The following is an 8,073-nucleotide window of genomic DNA, read 5'->3' as shown; positions in this document are numbered from 1 at the left end:
TGAACTTGAAACAAAATTTTATTTCATAAATTGTCACTCGGTAAAATTCTAATTCTAAAAGGAGAACAACAACACAAAAAAATAAAAGAAAGAAACAGTTAAGGAAATTGCCTGTGTATCACGAATTCCAGGACCAGAAGCCAAGAGAACCCCAGGATGGAAGCCCTTCTTCAAAAAATTGCGGTACCACACTTCCTCTGAAAGCATTAACTAAAGTTATTCAAACCAAGATGACCTAGCGTATGACAACAATAAAACAAAGAATGAAGAAGCCCACACGTCACTGTAGCTAAAGCTTTTTCCTCTGGATGAGCTCTTGAACAAAATAAAGCAATTGGGACATCCGAAATTATAAGTCTAGGATCAATATTGCTTGAATCTCCTTGGTGATATTCGTTTTTTGCAATAGCATGAATCTGATGCCAAAACATTAAACAATGCATATCAACATTTGGCACCAGAATATTGTTCTAAGATTTGATTGAAAGATCTATGAAAACTGCCATTGTAGAATTCCATTAAAGAAAGCTGTTGAAGATAACTACAAATTAAGGCGCAGATAGATTACATTCATATTACAAAACTTAAATAATAAATGTTACGTCACTTAACAAGAGAAGCATCTAGGAAACTAATTACCTAACAAGACAAGAGTGGCACGCTGAAATCAGATAGACGAAATTGATAGACGAAATTGAACTGACACAAAAATGAAAGCATGGAGGTGAAATTGAAATAGTGAAGAAATTGAAAGCAGGGAGAACGGGGTTTATTATCTGATTTTAATGAAATCCAAAGACGAACATCTTCCTCTTATGATACGAGCCACAGCAGCTGGGACACGAGCCACAGCTGCTGCGACACGAACGATGAAAGGAAAGAGGCGAAAATGAAAATGAAATCGAAAGAAACGAAAATAATAAAAGGAGAGATACAGTTTACCTTCAGCGAACGAGAGCCACGAGCCTGCTTCTTCTTACTATCAGCGACACCTTCTTCCATAGCGAAAGAGTTTCTTGCTTAAACTGTAGCCGAGAGGTACATTGAGAAAGAGAAAGCCAAATTAAAATTATAAGAAATTATAAAATAAGGTGAGAATTCACTAGTTTTCTTAAATAAGAAAAAAAAAACTGATACTTTCATAGTGTTTACTAAGTTTATTTTTTATTACCGATTATTATAATCTCAACTAATAAACTTCACTACATTATTAAATGGTTATCATTTTTTACCGAATGATTAAAATGGTCTTAAGTAACGGAGCATTCATTATAAAATCATTCATTATCCTGACTATCATTACATATTTCGAGTTTTGCTCCTTCTGTCTCAAATGTGGTTGCACACCCAAATTACACATCCAATATTCCAATTGTAATCTCTCAATGTGGTTGCATACCCAAATTTCACATCCAATATTCAAATTGTAATCTCTCAATACCTTTCAAACTCAAGAAATTGTCATAAATATAATAAACCATTTATCTCAAAACTGAATTATGAGCAAAGCATATGAAATTTGCATTCTGAATAAAAGGAATATTATAGAGCTTTCAAAAATTGGAGACAAAATATCAAACCAACTTAAAGGACTTTCAGAATCAGAGACACAATTGTTACTTGTGATCAATAATAAAGAATTCATGAAATGTTTCAAAAGGACAACTTTTACATACACCATGCAAAATTTACAAAAAATAAAACCACATCAAGTCAATTCAACTTAGGATACCCACCTAACCCAATTCCATTTGATTTTTTGACCAATATCGAATATCAAAATTTGAAGTAATAACCCACCTCAAAATTAAATTAGACAGAAAAAATACATTTGAATTTCGTAAATTCAATAAAGGTCTCCAAAACCAACATTCAATCCCTCTTTGGATAAAAATATCATATTGCAACGAAATGGTTGTAAGCAAATTTCAATTTCATTTGGTGAAGAGTGCTACCCTTGGTCATGGTTATTTCAACAGCCAAATTATGGTTTTTCATCAAAGGAAATAAGTTAATGTATGCCCATAGGTTGCTAACTGGACATTTAAGCAACGACATCAAGAAAGAATTGTCACATTAACACCATAGTAACACTTATCAATATTAAATAATCAGACAATGTTTGGTAAAGGAATAAGCCTCTCAACAAAGAATTTAACTTTATTTAATATCACGAGGATAATAGAACTCAATTAACAAGTAAAATCATGACCACGATTAATGAAGACAGACTAATACAATGTCATCCGATATCCATATCAGTAAATAGACGAAATGGATGCTAACAAGGTTACATGATAACATCCCATTTTAAAAACTTTCAAATAAAGAAAAAGAAAATAAATGGAAATTTTCCAAACCAAGCAATTAATATATTTATTTCAAGGTGGGGGCAATAACATAATGTAGATAATACGTTAACATACACAGAAGTAAAAACACACTTGTTTCTAGACTGAGGTTCCCCTTTTAAAGCAAGAACAAAACCCACGGGTAGCCTCTCACCGGTACTCCCTCCAAGACTGCCTCTTAAATTTTCTTCAGAAATAACACTATCATTTGCGAAAGACCGTCGATACCTCTACCGACTCTATTAGATGCATTTTCCTAACGACCACAAAATCACCTCATAAAAAATCTAACCGTCACAGCCACAACACTAATATCATATCAACTTTCCGCTCCTAATAACAATTCAACATTCAACCGATACTATGCATACAAATCTTCAGGAATTTCAACTTTCAATTGTGGTAACGGATATGTGGAATATGGAAAAAACAAAAAACAAAATGAATATAACAGGTGGTGACGGAGGCGACGCACGTGGTGGCGACGGCGGAAAGAATCGGCGGCTTGGAGTTTTGTGTTGAACCCTAGATCAATAGCATTTCGTCCCAATCGATGACTTCTGGTGTGGAATAGCTCTGAAACGCTCGTCATGCACAATGAATCATGAATCAGTGTTTCTGTTTTGCACAGACAAATCAGTGTTTCTGTTTCGACGAACGAATAAAGATTGATGAAGAAATGAAGAAAAAGGAAAGGGTGAATGTAAGAAACCGGAATTTCAAAACGCTTATAAAATTATGAAATGAATGTTAAATAATATACCGTAAAGTTACCGTTGGTTTTAAATATTATATAATTTTTTATTTTTTCAATTGTCGTCATTTTATGGTAACGCAAGATACTAAATTTGATTTTCTACAAGTGAGTGCTCTCAATAACTAACAATAATATCAATTATGACCATTTTAAAAATAGTTAATAGTATATATGTAATTCTTGAAAGATTTATTCTAACGGTTATTTTTATTCTTGAAAATGTCCTGCAAACATAAAGAATAGAAATGAATTCAACTTTTTTTTTTCCTTTCTAGAGATTACCCTACCATTAATTCTTTTAAAATTTATTTACTCGAGTCTTCGATCACTCGATACATACTTCTAACAAATTAATGTAAGATATGGAGATCTTTCTAAAAAAAATAATAGAAGAGTAATAGGAGTGATAAGAAGGTGTGAGTTTTACTATATTCATATTTTTAAAGTAAAAATTTACTTTTCGTCTTTTTATTTCATATTTAATAGATAAAAAAATTTGTTTCATCCTCCTCTCATAAAACATGAGTATATATATAATGGTGTCTTTACTCTTCACTTTATTTTTTCAGATATTAATAAAATAATTTATTTTAAGAAAAAAGAAATTACAGCAAATAGGTGTAATGTACGTAAAGAATAAATTTGGATGTGAAGTGAAATTCTTTATATTATTGTATTATCCAATGATAATGCATTTCATGCAACATAGGGATAGGAGAGGATGACATAATCGGATAGATGTCAATTACCGGTGGTAATTAGGGCCTGGTTTGTCAGGCAGTCCGCGGGTCCGCAAAAAAAAATGCGGGGCGAATCAGGATAGTGAGCCCCCAGACCCGCGTAAGCTGGCTCACAAGCTCGCATAAAATTAAAAAGAAAAACTTGCACTTGTGTATATTAATTACTTTTTTTATGGACTCTTGCATTAACGTTTCAACTTCTTGTATAATTGGAGAAAACAAGTATTATGTATTTTTTAATATGCTAAAATTTAAAGAATACATTATGTATGTCATGCATGTATGAATATGATGAAAATGTTGAATTATCAATTTATCATCCAATTTCCCAAAGTCTTTACTTAATTTTGTGAACTTCTTCAAGTTTCCCAATTTTTAAATATTGAAAGTTTTATCATAAAAATTAAAAAAAAGTAGGTCAGCCCGCGAACTCGCGGACCAAGGAATATGCGGGGCGGGCTAGTGTTTGTAGCCCGCATAAAATGTGCAGGGCAGGATTGGTCAGCCCGTGTTGTGCAGGCCTTATGCAGGCCAAGCCTAAACGGGACAGGCCGGGCCTAAATGGGACGGGTCGACCCGCATTGCCACCCCTAATGTCAATAGTTATAGAAAAGTGTAACAATATCCCACATGTGACTTTAAAGTAAGTTTATAAATTAAAGAACACATAAATTTCATATAAAAATTTTAGATTATCCTATAAACAAAAAGGATTTTAGTAATTTAAAATAAGAACGAGAAACGAATATCAGATCGGTATGGGATAAGGTCGATGTGTATATATCTATCTTGCCTCTTATAAGACAAATCTTAAATAGTAATTAATTTTAAAGACAAAAAATAATTAATTACCATAGGGACTAATTTAGATATTAGTGATCAATATAAAATTTAATAATTTTGTTAATCAGAACCTTAATAGTTAATGATCAATTTAGAAAATGGTTTTTTTAGTATCCAAAATCTTGATAGTTAATGTCAGTGACTAATTTAAATTTAAATTTATAAATTAATTATAATTTTTTATTCATAATAATAATTATTTTGGATATCAATAATTTTTAATTTATAAAATAATATCAATAAATTATTTCTTATCATTATAGTAATCACATACCCAATTTTTTAATTGTATATCATTTGTGTTCTGTCAATATAAAGATTATTAAAATTAGGGTGAATTCAAATAATATTCATTATCACACGGTCATTCGTCATCCTTACAAGCAACACTCAAACACCATCCAACACAACTTATAACAATGTTTGTATTCCTTTGAGAAAATAATGATTTTTGAGTTATAAAAATAAAATAAAATAATGCTTACCTGCTTTAATACTTCATTTGTTACAAATAGCGACACTAGAAAAAAAGAAAATTGATTTTTTTGACACCAACCACCTGACAATCCAATTTCATGAATAATATAGTATTGAAAAAGTATAATTTTGTATTTATAGAAAATAAAAAATAAACCATAAATATAAAGTAGATGTAAAAATTTATTGGATATTTATCCGAAAAAAATATAAATGTGGGAATAATTGATATTTGAAAGAGAAGCGTTATTAATAGGATAGTAATAAATAAAATAAGGAGTAATGATACTTTCACCTACCAAATTTTACAAAACTTTTTTGGACCCATTCAATTTTATCTGACTATTTTCACTATATTTTTCTTTACATATTGATAAATTTACTTTTTTATGACTAGAGATGGCAAATAAACTCGTCTCCGTGGGTATTGCCCGAATCCGTCCCTGTTTTAACGGGGAATCCCCGCATTGACTGGGTATGGGTATGGGTATGGGGATGAATATATCCCTGCCATAATACCCGTCCCCGCCATATTTCCATCATCGTTTAAATTATTAAAATATTCATAATTAATTAAGTAACCTTATATATTCTTTTTATTTTTTATTTCTTCTAAATATTTGGGTTGTCATGAAACTCATTCGCATCTCCAATATATTTTTTATCTTATCATAATCTTTATGTAATTATGTTAAAATGATGTATGTCAATTAAAAAAAATTATGTCTAACATTTGAATATTTCTATTATTTTTTAATATTTTTATTTATTGTATATTTTCCTTTCACATGAGAATGTTTAATACTCTTAATTTAAGTGTTTAATAGCATAAACATTTCATTTACTTGGTAATATAAAAAAAATCTTTACTTATTATTATTAATTTTTATTTCATTTCAAGAACTTTTTTATTTCGCTAAAACAATTTTTGTTATTTCTCAACCATTGAGTATATATGTTAATATTTGAAAAGTCTTCTTAGATCTCTAAGATATTTTTCGTCTTATCATACCCTTAATTATACATTTATTTTTCTTTGTGCAATTCTTTCCAATAGTCTCCAAATTGTTTATAAGACACACATTTGTTAATTTTTTATTATTTTTATTTTTGTTTATTTTCATCATGTAGAATACTATTTCGATAATTTTTATCTAATTATTTTTTATTTTCTAACTCATTACAATCATATTTTAATTTTTTCACTATAATTGTATAAATAATTTTTATTTACTACAATATAAAAATTTAATGTAATTGTCATGAATATTTTTTTATCACCATCCAACATATATTGAAGTTTAAAAGATACAATATCTATGATAACATTTTATTATGTTTATTATTTGTTCTTTGCGTCATTTTTTTAATCATCCATTGAGTATATATGTTGATATTTGAAAAGTTTTCTTACATCTTTAAGATATTTTTCATCTTATTATACCCATAATTATATATTTGTTTTCTTTTGTGTGATTCTTTCCAATAGTCTTCAAATTGTTTATAAGACACACATTTGTTAATTTTTTAATATTTTTTTTTGTTTATTTTCATCATGTAGAATACTATTTCGATAAATTTTATCTAATTATTTTTTATTTTCTAACTCATTACAATCATACTTTAAGTTTTTCACTATAATTGTATAAATAATTTTTATTTACTACAATATAAAAATTTAATGTAATTGTCATAAATATTTTTTATCACCATCCAACATATATTGAAGTTTAAAAGATACAAGATCTATGATAAAATTTTATTATGTTTATTATTTGTTCTTTGCGTCGTTTCTTTATCAACCATTGAGTATATATGTTTATATTTGAAAAATTTTCTTAGATCTCTAAGATATTTTTCATCTTATACCCTTAATTATATATTTGTTTCTTTTTGTGTGATTCCTTCCAATAGTCTCCAAATTGTTTATAAGACACACATTTGATAATTTCTTAATATTTTTATTTTTTGTTTATTTTTATCATGTAGAATACTATTTTGATAAATTTTATCTAATTATTTTTTATTTTTTAACTCATTACAATCATACTTTAATTTTTTCAATATAATTGTATAAATAATTTTTATTTACTATAATATAAAAATTTAATGTAATTGCCATGAATATTTTTTTACCATCATCCAACATATATTGTGGTTCAAAAGATACAAGATCTATGTTAAAATTTTATTATTATGTTTATTATTTATTTTTTACGTCATTTTGATCAAGTGATGTATTATAACCTTTATTAGTGTATAAAATATAGATTCATTATAATTTAAAAAATTGAAGTAAACAAACATTTAAAATATATTTTAATTTAAATATTCTTTTCCTTTTATATTTTTAAAAAAATATTTTTTCCTTTTATAGTTTTTTTAAAAAATATTTTTAAAGTTTATCAACTAGGTTTCATTAATGTTTGCAAATTTAATAAATGTTTTAGTTCTCATTAAATTTTGTTTGGTATTCTAATCTAAAATGTAAACCATTATAATTTATTTCAAAGTATTTGATATCTTGATATTATTATCTTTCTTTTACCGTAATTTTTATTATTTTATAAAAATTAGTTAAAATTAATATTAAAGTAGTAAGTAAATGGGTACGGGTATGGGTACGAGATTATACCCGTTACCCGGTGGGGATGGAGATGAGACAAAAGTTTGATACCCATTGGGTTTGGGTATGAGGATGGGGATGAATTTTTTTTACGGGGATGGGTACGGGATAGTGAAACCCGTCCCTGCCCCGCCCCGTTGCCATCCCTATTTATGACTATTTTATTATTACCTATGTTGTCAATGTTGTCCAGTTGTAATTAGGGATGATAACGGGTTGGGTCGGGTACGGATAGTGTCTATCTGTAACTCGACTTGCAAAAAAAAAAAAAAATCTGTC

At 28.3% G+C, this 8,073-nt stretch overlaps 1 long non-coding RNA gene across 2 annotated transcripts; it reads right to left on the bottom strand.

The window, feature by feature from the left end:
- LOC146888485 (uncharacterized) lies at positions 1 to 952 on the bottom strand. 2 transcript variants are annotated; one of them, XR_014992926.1, is made up of 2 exons: positions 943 to 952; positions 1 to 416 (listed from the first exon to the last, which is right to left on the bottom strand). It is a non-coding gene; the product is annotated as an uncharacterized LOC146888485 (long non-coding RNA). The 2 variants fall into 2 exon arrangements; XR_014992925.1 differs by lacking the exon at positions 943 to 952 and adding an exon at positions 640 to 705.
- Between the last annotated feature and the right edge of the window lie 7,121 nt (positions 953 to 8,073).

This window comes from Vigna unguiculata, chromosome 2 (genome assembly GCF_037176805.1).
Source record: "Vigna unguiculata cultivar grain cowpea cultivar isolate G323 ecotype 2 chromosome 2, ASM3717680v1, whole genome shotgun sequence".
Taxonomy (NCBI): Eukaryota; Viridiplantae; Streptophyta; class Magnoliopsida; order Fabales; family Fabaceae; genus Vigna; species Vigna unguiculata.
Note: the sequence above shows the minus strand (reverse complement) of the source record. Positions and strands in the feature narration are given on the sequence as shown.